At 41.8% G+C, this 16,006-nt stretch overlaps 1 pseudogene; it reads left to right on the plus strand.

The window, feature by feature from the left end:
• The window catches only part of LOC119922608, a 28,261-nt pseudogene extending 15,461 nt beyond the window's left edge, over positions 1-12,800 (plus strand).
• The last annotated feature ends 3,206 nt before the right edge of the window (positions 12,801-16,006 follow it).

The raw sequence follows: 16,006 nt of genomic DNA on the forward strand, positions 1-16,006 counted from the left end.
CATGCAATGGATTGATTGATTGACTGATTTATAGAAGACCACTGTGAGTGGGATCAGGATTAGGGGAAGACCCAAGAGAAAAAGTAAGATGGAAGAATGGAGAAGGGTAAATGGCTACCTAGAGTGGAAGGATAGAAAAATCTGCAATGATCACCTACCCAGGCCCCTCAGGACCATACAGGACAAGAGAGCTAAAATAAAGATGATTATGCACAGAGTAAAACTCTGATAGGTAAACTCAAAATAATTCAAGGTCTGCCTCTCAGACCAATGTAGCTGAGGTTTATTGCAAAAGTCATGAATGAATTTAGGGGACTTCGTGAGAAAACGAAATACTCCCAGCTAAGTCATGATAAACACCTGCTCTGATTCAGTTTTTCAACTCCACAGCATAGAAATAGCAATATCTACCCCCTACCTACCTCTTGTTTTTCTTATTACACTTAATCCCAAGATAATAAGAACACTTTAATGATTCTCTGTGGTTTCCAGGTTAAAAAAAAGTATCAAGTTATCTAGCAATCCAGTTCCCAAATGCCACCTAGTATTTAATTCTCAAGGACTTTCTCAGAATCCATAAAAAAATACTTTCATGATTGGGTAAGGTTTTCCTTTCCTTTTGGTCATCTCAGACTTCTTCTTTCATGGTAGTCATGGGAATGGGTAGGGTGCCTGAGACTAGGATTAGTGGAGTGCAAGATTCAAAGACTTGTGGTTTAGGTATTCGCAGATGTGATGTGTATTTGATCTTAATGAAGCCTGGGACCTTTCTTCTGAAAAATATGAAATTAATTCATTCGACCCCTTTCCGTCTAATTCTGACCAGTGTCACTGAAAATCTGATCATCTATATTGTTACTGTGGTGGAGAACCTGGCTATTACACTTTTAATTGTTTTGACTCCAGGTTCTCTCCCCGTTTTTAAATAGTCATCACTGTGCTACCAGTCTGGTAGGACAGCAACTCCACTCTCCACTTGCAACAGATGAAAGACAAGACACTAACGGTGGCTGGAAATGGCACTTTGGTAACAGAATTCATTCTCTTTTGATTCACTGATGACCAAAACTTACAAGCCATCCTTTTTGATCTACATGATCACCTTGATGGGCAACCTTGGTATAATTATGTTAATTCAGGCCAGCCCCCAATTACATACCCCTATGTACTATTTCCTCAGCCACTTGTCTCTCTCTGACATGTGCTATTCGTCGTGGGTCACTCCAAAATACTGGAGAACCTCCTGCAGGAGACGAGAACCATGTCTTTTGGGGGTTGTGCTGTTCAGTTTACTGTGACTGTAACCTTTGGAACCAACGACCTCCTGCTTGCCAAATCCAACGGCTCCTACTCTGTCCTAATCCTCCTCGACCTCTCAGCTGCCTTTGACACTGTGGACCACCCCCTTCTCCTCAACACACTATCTGACCTTGGCTTCACAGACTCCGTCCTCTCCTGGTTCTCCTCTTATCTCTCCGGTCGTTCTTTCTCAGTCTCTTTTGCAGGCTCCTCCTCCCCCTCCCATCCTCTTACTGTGGGGGTTCCCCAAGGTTCAGTGCTTGGTCCCCTTCTGTTCTCAATCTACACTCACTCCCTTGGTGACCTCATTCGCTCCCACGGCTTCAGCTATCATCTCTACGCTGATGACACCCAGATCTACATCTCTGCCCCCGCTCTCTCCCCCTCCCTCCAGGCTCGCATCTCCTCCTGCCTTCAGGACATCTCCATCTGGATGTCCGCCCGCCACCTAAAGCTCAACATGTCGAAGACTGAGCTCCTTGTCTTCCCTCCCAAACCTTGTCCTCTCCCTGACTTTCCCATCTCTGTTGACGGCACTACCATCCTTCCCGTCTCACAAGCCCGCAACCTTGGTGTCATCCTCGACTCCGCTCTCTCATTCACCCCTCACATCCAAGCCGTCACCAAAACCTGCCGGTCTCAGCTCCGCAACATTGCCAGGATCCGCCCTTTCCTCTCCATCCAAACCGCTACCCTGCTAATTCAAGCTCTCATCCTATCCCGTCTGGACTACTGCACTAGCCTTCTCTCTGATCTCCCATCCTCGTGTCTCTCTCCACTTCAATCCATACTTCATGCTGCTGCCCGGATTATCTTTGTCCAGAAACGCTCTGGACATATTACTCCCCTCCTCAAAAACCTCCAATGGCTACCGATCAATCTGCACATCAAGCAGAAACTCCTCACCCTGGGCTTCAAGGCTCTCCATCACCTCGCCCCCTCCTACCTCACCTCCCTTCTCTCCTTCTACTGCCCAGCCCGCACCCTCCGCTCCTCCACCAGTAATCTCCTCACTGTACCTCGCTCTCGCCTGTCCCGCCATCGACCCCCGGCCCACGTCATCCCCCGGGCCTGGAATGCCCTCCCTCTGCCCCTCCGCCAAGCTAGCTCTCTTCCTCCCTTCAAGGCCCTGCTGAGAGCTCACCTCCTCCAGGAGGCCTTCCCAGACTGAGCCCCATCTTTCCTCTCCCCCTCGTCCCCCCTCTCCATCCCCCCGTCTTACCTCCTTCCCTTCCCCACAGCACCTGTATATATGTATATATGGTTGTACATATTTATTACTCTATTTATTTATTTATTTATTTATTTATTTTACTTGTACATTTCTATCCTACTTATTTTATTTTGTTGGTATGTTTGGTTCTGTTCTCTGTCTCCCCCTTTTAGACTGTGAGCCCACTGTTGGGTAGGGACTGTCTCTATGTGATGCCAATTTGTACTTCCCAAGCGCTTAGTACAGTGCTCTGCACATAGTAAGCGCTCAATAAATACGATTGATTGATTGATTGATTGATTCTTACTAGCAGTGATGGCGTTTTATCACTACTTTGCCATCTGCAGGCCTCTGCTCTACCCGCTCATCATGTCCAACAAGGAGTGTCCAGCTGGTCGTGGCTTTCTATGTAGGCAGCTGTGTCAATGCTGTGATTTTCGAAAGTTCATTGTTTAGTTTGTTCTTCTGTGGGCCGAATGAAATCGGTCACTTCTCTTGTGATTTGCCTCCTTTGCTGGAGCTTGCCTGTTCCAACCCCGAGTGGCTCAAATCTTGAATTCTTTCACTTTGATTCTCATAATTTCAGTCACGATTCTCATCTCTTATCTGTGTATCCTCTCTGCAATTCTGAGAATCTCCTCCACTGAGGGGAGACAATCTCCACCTGTGCCTCTCATTTGATTGCCATCATGCTGTTCTATGGGACTCTGCAGCCAAACCCCAGGTACCCGATGGATCAGAAGAAAGTCGTGCCTGTGTTCTACATTGTGGTGATCCCCATACTGTACCTCCTGATTTACAGCCTGAGGACTAAGGATGTGAAGGAAGCTCTGAGAAGATTATTTGGTTCTTAAAAGATATCCTGGCGGGTTGATTCAGTGAACAAGAAGCTTTTTTGATCTTCACACAATTCAGGGAACTGAGGTTAGCTGTGGTACCCTAAGGCTTTAAAATTGGTTTTTGGGTAGAATCTTCCCTTTTTGTGTGAGGCAATTGGGTATAAATGATTCTTTCCAGCTGAGGCGGGGATAAGACTTTCCCTCTAACCCTCTCTTATTATTGGGCCTGGTCTGGGATTATTACTGCTGCTGCTTTCACCAAACAGCAAGCCAGGCAGGGATATGGGCAAGGGAAGAAACATGGCATGGTGGATAGTGCCTGGCCCTGGGAGTCAGAAGGTCATGGGTTTGTACCATGTTAGTACAATCATTCATCCTATCCCGACTGAATTACTGCATCAGCCTCCTTTCCAACCTTCCATCCTCCTGTCTCTCACCACTTCAGTCCATACTTCACTCTGCTGCCCAGATTATCTTTCTATAGACACCTTCTGGACATGTCACCCCCCTCCTCAAAAATCTCCAGTGGTTGCCCATCAACCTCCATATCAAATAACAACTCTTCACTATTGCTTCAAAGCTCTCCATCACCTTGACTCTTCTTACCTCACCTCTCTTCTCTCCTTCTACAGCCCAGCCCGCACACTCTGCTCCTCTGACGTCTTGATCTCTCTTGAGGCACTGTCGACCCCTGGTCCACCTCCTACCTCTGGCCTGGAACGCCCTCGCTCATCAAATCCACCAATCACTCCTACCTACCTCCAAAGCCCTACTGAAGGCTCACCTCCTCCAAGAGGCCTTCCCAGACTAACCCCACTTTTCTTCAGCTCCCCCTCCATTCCATGTCACCTCGACGTGCTCCCTTTGTTCTTACCCACCTCCTCATCTCTCAGCACTTACATATATACATATATATCTATAATTCTATTAATTTATTCATATTGTTGCCCATTTACTTGTTTTTGTGGTAAACCCTCTCTCCCTTTACCTACCCTCCTGCGTGGCTCAGTGGAAAGAGCCCGGGCTTGGGAGTCAGAGGACGTGGGTTCTAATCCCGATCCTCCACTTATCAGCTGTGTGACTTTGGGCAGTCACTTCACTTCTCTGTGCCTCCATTCCCTCGTCTGTAAAATGGGGATTAAGACTGTGAGCTCCACGTGGGACAACCTGATTATACTATATCTACCCCAGCGCTTTGAACAGTGTTTGGCACCAATGCTATTAGAGAAGTGACATGGTGTAGTGGATAGAGCATGGACCTGGGAGTCGAAAGGTCATGGGTTCTAATCCCAGTTCACCCATATGTCTGCTGGGTGACCTTGGGCAAGTAACGTCTCTTCTCTGGGCTTCAGTGACCTTATCTGGCAAATAAGGATTGATAATGTGAGCCTCATGTGGGACAGGGACTGTGTCTAACCTGATTTTCTTGTACCTACCCCAGCATTTAGTACAGTGTCTGGCACATAGTAAGCGCTTAATGAATACCATGATTATTATTATTATTATTATGTACATGTACATCTATAATTACATTTATTTATATTGATGCCTGTTTACTTGTTGTGATGTCTGTCTCCCCCCTACTAGTCTGTAAGCCCACTGTGGGCAGGGATTGTCTCTATTGCTGAGTTATATTTTCTGAGACCTTTGTACAGTGCTCTGCACACAGTAAGAACTCAATAAATACGATTGAATTGAATAAATGGGTTTAATATCCAGCTCTTTCAGTTGTCTGCTGTGAGCCCCATGTGGGACCTGATCATCTAGTATCTACCCCAGCACTTAGTACAGTGCTTGGCACATAGTAAGGACTTAATAAATGTCACAATTATTATATAGAGGTCTTAACTGCCACTGGAAGATTAAATACAGTATCTCCCCTTCTCCAATCTCCACCAAACCCAAATGAATGGACCTCATGACTCCAGCTGGGGTGATGGGAAAGATTAGTTATAGAAGCCCACATCCCAGACCAAAAGCCGCAAATTTAGCCCAGTCATTAAACTGATTCATTTAGATGACTTGAGTAGGTATAAATGAACCTGTGGCCAGTAATTTTTAACCTGCAGCATGTTCCTTGTGCTCTACTCTGTGCCTTCTTCACAAATTGCTAAATCCTGCTAGCATATTATACTGTTGGAACAGCATACTTTTAATAATATTTGTCATGTACTTTCTAGTGCCAAGATTGGGTCATTTGCTTGCCTACATGTAAAGTAATATCCATAAGAATCTAGAAGGAGAGAGGCTTTTAGGAGGGAAAGATGATCCTGATGCCCTTGTCCAATCAGTCAGTCGTATTTATTAATAATAATAATAATAACTGTGGCATTTGTTAAGCACTTACTGTGTATCAGGCACTATATTAAGTCCTGGGGTGGATACAAGCAAATAGGGTTAGACGCAGTCCCTGTCCCAACTGGGGCTCATAGTCTTAATCGCCATTTTACATATGAGGTAACTGAGGCCTAGAGAAGTGAAGTGACTTGACCAAGGTCACAAAGCAGACAAGTGATGGAGTCAGGATTCGAACTCATGACTTTTTGACTCCCAGGCCAGTGGTCTATCCACTACACCAGCACTGTCCTAGATGCTTTGGTGAGTAAAATACAAAAGAGTTGGTGGGCACAATCCCTGCCCCAAACCAGATCCAACTGTGTGGCTTGCCCACCTTTCCAATATGCTTATATTGTGGTGAGACACTAGCTAAGCAATCTGAATTGTATCATAATTAAAACATCTAATTGTACTATATCTTCATTGTTGTGATTTTCCACAAATTTACACCATTTTCCTTGCACTGTAACAACTGTGAAACATCTCATTTTCATTAATAGTAATTTTTCATCTACTGTTATGTTTTTTTCAAATGACATTTAATGGTATTAAATCATATTTGTTATTAAAGATACTTAAATAGTGATTATTTGTATAGCATGTACTTTGAATGATTGAAAATATTTTTCCCTCTACTCAACAAAATGCAAAAAACTTCAGAGATCAAGATCTTGCCTCCACCATGGGTATTACTTTTTCTTTTTCTTTTTTTAGTATTTGTTAATCAGAATGGACAGAGTCAATGTCCTTCATGAGTCTCACAGTCTTAATCCCCATTTGTCAGGTGAGGTAATTGAGGCTCAGATATGTTAAGTGACTTTCCCAAGATCACAAAGCAGACAAGTGGCCTAACCAGAATTAGAACCCAGGTCCTTCTGACTCCCAAGTCCTGTTTACCATGTCCGTGTTCTAGCCACTAGTCGATGCTGCTTCAAGAGATTTTTTAATACAGAATGCTACACTCCTAGTTGAAGAAAACTTTCAGTGTAACAGAAGTTGGCAAGAATGAAACCATTTTACTAACACACAGATGCAAGTATGCACACCAACCCCTCTCCCACATTTATACACATGTGGGAGAGGGTGGCTTTTAGATTATCAGTGGAGTGACTGGATCATGTTTGGGTTTGAAAAAGATTCATAGTCCTATGTATTAATATTTGCATGCAGACAAAACCTACTGAGAACAGTGATTTTTCACTTTTTTAAGCAATAAAACAATGCCACAGTCTAGACGCTAAATGATAAACAGAGAGAGAATTTGGAGAGGGCCTGGAAATACCAAGGCTATAATATTAACTTCGTTTTTTGGAATTTTGAGCTTTTGATATAGCTGGCAAGAATGTTTGCATGAATAAAATATGGAGATGATGTCTTTTTGTATCCCAATCCTTAATTAATTAATCATTAAGCAATCCAGCAATGGTATTTATTGAACACTTGCTGTGTGCAGAGTGCTGTATCAAGTGCTTGGGAGCATGCAATACAAAAGAAACCCCATCCCTATTCTGAAGAAACTTCGAAGACTTTGATTCTCCCTCTTACAGTCAAACAGCTGGCAGTAGAGATCCTGTCTAATTTACACCGGTGTATTCTTTCTCAGCACTAAGTACATTAAGTGAGAAGCACCATTGCCTAGCAGATAGATAAAGCCTTGGGAGTCAGAAGGACATGGTTTCTAATCCCAGCTCGGCCACTTGTCTGCTCTGTGACCTTGGGCAAGTCACTTCACTTCTCTGGGCCTTGGTTACCTCATCTGTAAAATGGGGATTGAAACTACGAGCCTGATGTGGGACAGGGACTGTGTCTAAGAAGATTTACTTGTAAACTCCCAGCACTTTGTACAGTGCCTGGGATAGACTGTAAGCTCGTTGTGTGCAGAGGGAACATAATAATAATAATGGTATTTGTTAAGCACTTACTATGCGCCAGGCACTGTAGTAAGCCCTGGGATGGATATAAGAAAATCAGGTTGGATACAGTCCCTGTCCCACGTGGGGCTCACAGGCTCAATCCCTAGTTTACAGATGATGTAACCGAGGCCCAGAGAAGTAAAGTTACTTGACCAAGATCACACAACAGACAAGTGGCAGAGCCAGGATTAGAATCCACATCGTTCTGACTCCCAGGCCTGTGCTCTAAACACTATGTCATGCTGCTTCTCTATGTCTATCATGCCTATCGATTCTGCAGTATTGTACTCTCTCAAGCACTTAGTATAGTGTTCTATACACAATAAGTGCTCAATAAATGTTATTACTTGTTATAGTAGTTTGCACACACTTAAGAACTTAATAAGCATCATTACTACTACTATTAGTTCTGAAAGGAGGATGACTGAGGCAAGTCTGGGGCAGAGGTAAGGTCCATTAATCCATCAATGATATTTATTGAACTCTTACTGTGTGCAGAGTACTGTTCTAAGTGCTTGGGGGAATACAATACAGCAGAATTAGCAGACATATTCCTTGACCATAATGAGCTTATGGTCTGGAGAAGGAGATTAAGTGTTGACATAAAGAGGAGAGTAGAGCCCAAAAGGTATGGTTCACATACAGGATATCTGACACTTACCTAGGGCTATAAGTGTGTCTCAGATACAGAATGGCCATTTAAGTCAGTACCAAAATTTTTCCATCTGAAAAGCAGTTAGATTCACTTCCTGCTACATTTCCAACTGGTAGTGAACATACTTCCAGAACATAACTGCTAAATAATTTAAAATGCCCCTTCAACTCTCCCAGCAGCAATTCTGCCCTGAGAATCCTAAGGTGTAAGAGGGTGGGAAGACCAACTTCCAAGGGAAGAAGAGGGAGGAGCAGACACACTGATAACCAATGTGACTTGTAGAAGTTGGAGTCCTAGAGGCAGGACTAGTAGCTCCTGGTTCCAAAAGTGCCTCTGTCTAATTGGCACAGCCACAGAGACCAGGTAGTGACTTTGTTTGTATAGAGCAGATGGCAAAATTATCTCTTTACTGGAAAATTATCTCCCCAGTACATGTTTACCTTGGGTGGAATGGACAGAAAGCTGATTTACCACAGGCTACCATTCCTTTAGAACTAGATTTAAAAACTGCTTTCCAACAAATGTCATAGTTTAACTCAGACCCCAGGAGCATAATTGATAAACACCATCTACTATTCTGTTCACTTGAGTAACAAGGCTTTTATTTTAAGAGTAATTGCAAGGAGTTGAAATGACACCCAGATATTTCCACAATATGAGAAAACAACCTCTATGCAATTATTTAGTCTTGAAGCATTCATTTTAGTAACCTATATGGGCCCTGGATTAGACAGGGATGCAACAAGGATTTTGTCTCCACGTGCTGCTCAATGAATGTAAGCACAACCACAGCCTATATTCCACTCAAACATCAACTGTACCAAGAGTTACCGATCAGAAGGAAGAAATTGGGTATGTGCAGTGGGACAACTTCATGATTTTTCCCTTTTGTTCCATTTTTACCTTGAAAATGCAATTTTCCCCCCTTTATTGGATTTGAAATGTTTTCACTTTGCAGAATAAGTAATAATGTAAAAGTGAAAGATGGGTATTAGCCACTGAGTGGGTGGATAAGAACACAGCACCTGTGGTATCTTAGAACTTTAAGAGAGCTGGTGAGGTAATCTAGTCCATTCCTCCATCTCCAAAGACAATTTACAATAAAAAAATTTGAAAGATCTGAAACAAAACTGGTGGAACAGAAAGTTTAACCTCTCACCTCAGTTAATAAGGGCAAATTAGCCCTATTGACTTTAAAATGCCAGACTCAGAAGTATTGAGCAACCCTACTTTATTCTTGGCAAAAGAAGTAGAGAGATTGTGTAGAAAAAGGAGGGCAGTGAAGGGCATCGTTTTTTACAGTGTACTTCCTTGTAGTCAGCTGTCACAGTCTTTGCCTTCTAGGAAAGGGCAAAGCCAGAGGAAATTTAGGAAATGAGTGAAGATCTTTATGTGCAAATAGGTGATCCATTGTAGGTACAAGGATAAAGATTAATCAAACTATCTATAATAGGCTCCGGATAAAATTTCTCTCTTGACAGGTGGGGCTCAGCCACTAAACCCTGGGTTTTATCTGGTATAATTAATTAAATTCATGCATTCAATTTTATTTAGTGAGTGCTTACTTTGTGCAGAGCACTGAACTAAGCACCTGGGAGAGTACAGTATGATAGACACATTCCCTGTTCACAATGAACTAAGAGTCTATCAGAGTTCCTGGGACTGTAAAATCTCAACCCCATCTCAAATTGGGAAGCAGTATGGCCTAGTGGATAAATCGCAGATCAGGGAGCCAGGGGACCTGGGTTCTAATCCTGATTCTACCACTTACTTGCCCTAATACCTTGGGCAAGTCACTTAAATCATCTATGCTTCAGTTCCCTCAACTGTAAAACTGGGATTCAATACCTGGTCTCCCTCCCACTTGCCTCTGAGCACCTTGTGAGTCAAGGACTGAATTTGACCTAATTAATTTATATCAATCCCAGGGTTTAGAACAGTGTTTGCCACATAGTAAGCACTTAACAAATACCATAAAAAAATTTAAATCAGGAAAAAAAAACATTACTGTCATGGATCTGAGTAGAATGTGAATGTGACTGAAAATGCCTAGTGTATACTAGATTATGAACACCTTGAGCAAGAAGCATGTCCTAGTGGAAAGAGCAGTGGTCTTGGAGTCAGAGAACCTGAGTTCTAATCCTGGCTTTGCCAGTTGCCTGCTTTCTGACATTGGGCAAATCACTTCACTTCTTTGTGCGTCAGTTTCCTCATCTGCCAACTAGGCAATCAATACTTGTTCTCCTTACTTAGGCTGTGATCTCCATGTGGGACAGGGACTATGTTTGACTAGACTATCTTGTGTTTGTCTACTTCACCACTTAGTACTCTTCGTGACACGTTGTAAGCATTCAACAAATACCACAGTTATCATTGTTAGTGAGGGCAGAAACTGGGTCCACCAAATCTATTGTACTTTCTCAAGTGTTTAGTATAATACTCTGTGCAGAGTAAATGCTCAATAAATACTGTTGCTCAATTGATTAATTGGATGAAGTGTGGTAAGCTCATCTGGGATATTACGTGGGATCAAGCACTAAGCTAAGGGGCTTGAAGCTACCAGGTCCCCACTTCCTGAATGACAGATTATTTAGCCTTTTAGATTTTTCCACTGAAACACTCTGTGATTATTTTTTTTGAGAACAATATTCTGTTTTCATGCACTCATTGGATTTCTTTTTTTGCTTTTCTATCTCTTTTATATATAACTGACTTCCTCTTTTATCCTACACTATTAGATAATCAGAATGGAATAACTTGGTATCCTCAATCCCATTCATATTTAGACTGTTTTTCATTTCCAACAACATAACAGAAAGAGTCAGAATGCATTCCATTTTACTGCAGGCCTATTTTCGATTTAGAAAATTAAGATTCATTTCCTTGGAACAACCCTAATGCACAGCAAGGACTTTTTGAACCTGTTAACTCCTTAAGGGCCAGAACCATATCCCCTAATTCTCCTGTGTTGTACTCTTCCAGGCACTTAATACAGTGCTCTGCACAGAGTAGGTGCTCAATAAATGCAAATGATTGCTTGACTAATTACAAGCTGCACTCTTAGGTGCTCATTTGTTCTCATTTCTAGATGCTCATTCTAGCAGATCCTAGCTAGGGATATCGCTCTCAATGCTGAAATAAATGACTGGCAGGGAACATACTGCTAATTCTGTTGTATTGTGCTCTCCCAAGTACTTAATACAGTGCTCTGCACATAGTTTCTACCCCAGTACACATAGTAAGCGTTCATTAAATACAAAATTGATTGATTGATTGATTGAATGGTGACTGCATCAATGGACAATTTCCAGTCAGGGGACCTGGGATCTAATCCCAGCTCTGTCACTTGCCTGCTGTGTGACCTTGGGCAAATCACTTAACTTCTCAGGGCCTCAGTTCCCTCAACTGTTAAATAGAGATGAAATACCTGTTTTCCCTCCTTCTTAGATATTAGATTGTGAACTTTATGGGAGATAGGGACTGTGTCTGACCTGATTAAATTGTATCTACCCCAGTGCTTAGCGCAGTGCTTGGCACATAGGAAGTCCTTATGAAGAACCACAGTTCATTATTATTATTGCTCTTATTTTGACTACTATCTGTAAATTATTTTTTCTTGAATTTCCAGGAAATGAAAGTCCCAGAAATTGAGGAGAGAAACTGCACCATGGCATCCCAGTTCATTCTCTTGGGATTAACAGACCAGCCAGAATTGAAGCTCGTTGTGTTTCTGATGTTTCTCCAAATCTGTGTGAGCAGTACCCAGCTTCACAGCCCCATGTACGTTTTCCTCAGGAACCTGTCTCTCTTAGATGCAGTCTATTCCTCTGGCATTGTCTCCAATGTTCTGATCAACTACGTATTGGAAACCAAGGTCATTTCATTTGGTGAGTGTGTGGTTCAGTTTTTCTTTCTCTCTCTCTGTGAAAATACTGAATTGTTCCTTTTAGCTGCAATGGCATACGATCAGTTCATTGCCATCTGTCACCCATTGCTTTACACGGTGATGACTTCTAAGGAAGTCTGCATTCTTTTGGCTGCCAGCTCATACCGGCTTTCCTGTGTGAGTGCAGCTGTGCACACTAGCTCTTTAACCAGCTTGTCCTTTGGAAGCTCTAATATCATCAACCATTTTTTTCTGTGACATTCCTCCCCTCCATACAATCTCCTGCTCTGACACCTACATCGCTGACTTGGTCCATTGTGTCTTTTCTGTATTGGTTTAAATAATCACCATCGTATCCATTCTCCTTTCCTATGTCTACATTGTGGTTACCATCCTGAGGATCCATTCTGCTGAAGGGAGATGCAAAGTATTCTCCACTTGTACATCTCATATCACTGTGGTCTCAATATTGTACAGGACCCTGTTCTTCACGTACTTCAGGCTCACCTCCACCAACTCTGTGGAACAGGGTAAGATGGTGGCCGTATTTTACACCCTGGTGATCCCCATATGCAACCCTCTGATCTACAGTCTGAGGAACAAAGAAGTTAAAGAAGCCTTGAAAAAGACAAACGTCGGGAAAATCTTCAGTCATTGAATGTTATCAGTAATATTCTTTTTCAAAAAGATAACTGTGGGTTATCTTCTCCATTTTACTCTCCTATATTGTACTGTATCTAGTGTTTAGTACAATGCTCTGCACACAACACATATTCAATAAATATCACTGATTGATACCCACGTTGATTGAACACTAATATACTATTTAGCCCTTTAATACGGAAAGTTTGCATTTCTGTAATGGTACTCTCCACAGAATTGCTTAGCTCTTGAGGAAGCAGCACAGCCTAGGGAAGCAGTATGGCCTCTTGGCAAGAGCATGGGCTTGGGAGTCAGAAGACATGGGTTCTAATCCTGACTCCACCACTTGTCTCCACCTTAGGCAAATCATTTAACTTCTCTGTGCCTCAGTTTCCTCATATTTTAAATGGGGATTAAGACTGTGAACCCCATGTGTGACAGGGACTGTGTCCAACCTGATTACCTTGTATCTACCCCAGCACTCAGAACAGTACTTTGCTCATAGTAAGTACTTAACAAATACCATAACTATTAATATTATTATTTAGAATAATTACCAGTTACTGTCCCTAGCACTGTGCTAAGTACTGGAGTCGATGCAATATGATCAGTTTGTCCTTTTGATTTTAAAATCATATGATCAGTTCTTAGAGAACAAGAGAATTCTAGGGAGAATGGGAGTCATTCCATTCTGAGCATTCAGGGAGATTTCTGAGACCCTGAACCATTACCAGAAACTGAAGTGAGGAGAGGAGAAACCACAGAGACTTGCGCACTGGTTTTTAGAACAGGCCCAGCAATAAAACTAAATATAAAGGCTTGCTTTGTTCCCCATGTCAGCCTCTGACTTTACTGACTTTCCCATAATGATTTGTTCATTCTTGTTTTCCCATCCCTAATTCTGGCTTTTCTCCCTTTCACCCTTCAGTAAAGTTGCCTCTCTGATCTTTGCACCCGGGTTTGCATCCTCTGGCTTGGAACTCCCTCCACTTTAATTACCCAGAGACCAACACTCTCCCCACCTGCAAAGTCTTATTAAAATCACATCTCCTCCAAGAGGCTTTCCCTAAGTCAATCAATCAATCAATCATATTTATTGAACATTTACTTTGTTAAAGTAAGACCACAATGAATATAATTGATTGATCTAAGAGGGAAGGAGAACAATACTTCATCCCTATTTTACAGTTATGGAAAGTGAGGCAGAGAAATTAAATGACTTGCACTAGTTCACAGAGCAGACAAATTAACTTCTGAAGTGAACATTGGGTCCCATTTGTCTTACTCCAATATGAAGGTTTCATAGGGAAAGGAGTTGCAAGGAACTGTAAAAATCAATAAAAAAGTCAAATTTTTCTTCCATGCTATGTTTGCTGTCAAAAGTGGTCTTTGGGGAGTGCAGATTATCCAGATTACTGAACACAGAGATTTCCTGCCACAACCCTGCTTCTCGGGTTAAAAACCTTTGCTTAAGATTTCAGAGTGGAATATGCATATAGATCCAGCACCTTGGACATGAACCCCTGACATGCCAGGGGGAAATTCTAGTGGTGTTTGAAGACCTAAGTGTCTCCAAGCCTACCCTGACCCTGACAAACGATGATGATTGACTTAGGGGAAATTGGTATGTATATTTTGCTTTTAAACTATCAAAACAATTGCCTTCTCTTCTTTCTTTTCCTCCATAATCTCTAAAATGGTGATTCTGAATTAATCAGAGTTATATCACAAAGAATTATGGTATATTAAATTGATATTATATAATTATTACTATATATTACATTAATTCTATCTTCTTGCAAATGCTATGTTTCCTGTAAGGCTTTCAGATACTTTTAGCTTTCTGGCTGTGTTGATTGATTTAAAAGAAGGAAAAGGGGGATCTTCAGAAAACCCATTTCCACATACAAGCATATCTCATGAGATGGCAAATCAGAGGTAAATCATTTTCCCATCCTCCCAAAGGACAACTGGTACTCTAAAGAGTTCCTGGAATGAGATCTGGAGTACAGAGCTACCTTAGGGACTTACTCCCTCCCGCTCCTCCTGGTGACAAAATTCCACCAATCAGAGCATAAAGCAGGAATCATCTTCCTATTGAGTTTGAGGAAACCATCGTATGTCCAACGGAAGTGCAATGAACATCCTTCCATTTCCATCTGTGAATTGGACCTCCATTGCTTTTTTATCCCTTTAGTTTCAATTTTCCTCCATTGCAATTGAAGCCTGCTTGGATCTATTTGGACCAAGTTACCTCCTGGATTCAGATCATGTGAGGATAAAGTTATAACAATTTTTTATGTTGATAAATAGAAGGTGTCCGGTGTATAATATTTGTATATAGAATTTTGTTGGATTTGGTGAGGTGGAGTAGGAATCCCTGTTTGTTTAAAGAGAAGTACAAGCTCTTTGGGTGAAGAAACTTCCTTTAGAGTTAATGCCTTATCCATATTTTTAAACTAGGAGGTCAATATCCTCAGGAGATTGGAATATTTATATATATTCCATGATATGAGTTCTCCCCCTGCACTTTCTCCATGTCTTCCAGCATTTGATTTATGTTTAATTATGAGAGGGAGAAAAAAGTTTGAAGAAGGAAGGTGTTGGAACTGGGGATTTTCTTTGGCTTCCTGATAATTTACCCTACATTTGTATTTTTATATGTTTTTGAGTCTGTTGGTTGCCAACCCTATTTGTGGTTTTGTGTGTCCTTATGTGTTTTCCTGGGAGTAGTGGGGTGGGATGGAGATATATGCATTTCCCCACAGTTACGAATGTGTGTATCTCTGTGTGTGCTTAAGTACGTCTACCTGTGTGTGTTCATGCATGTCCTTGGACATTTCTCAGCATCTCTCCATAGATTGTTTAATGTGTGAGCCTCTCCCTGTGAATTTTAAACGTGTCTCTCTCTTGGTTTTTGTGTCCATGTTTGTTCTCCTGTGGGTGGGTGTCCATGTATCTTTTTGTGTGCTTTTCTGTTTGTATCTCTGTGCATCTGTCATTGGGTATTTGCACATTCTTGTGTGTCCACATGTTTTTCTCTCTCTGGGTGTTTGTTCATGTTTTTTTTTTAACTTTTTCTTTGTGCATTTGGGTGTTTTTCTTTGCACTCATTTCTGCTACAGCACGTTTTCACTGTGTGTTTTGCCTAGAACATTGCTAAGGAACTAGAAAATGTTCTTCCAACAATGTGAGTCTGTTAAATTCAGCATACCATGGTGC

Source organism: Tachyglossus aculeatus, unplaced genomic scaffold, assembly GCF_015852505.1.
Source record: "Tachyglossus aculeatus isolate mTacAcu1 unplaced genomic scaffold, mTacAcu1.pri scaffold_114_arrow_ctg1, whole genome shotgun sequence".
Lineage (NCBI taxonomy): Eukaryota > Metazoa > Chordata > Mammalia > Monotremata > Tachyglossidae > Tachyglossus > Tachyglossus aculeatus.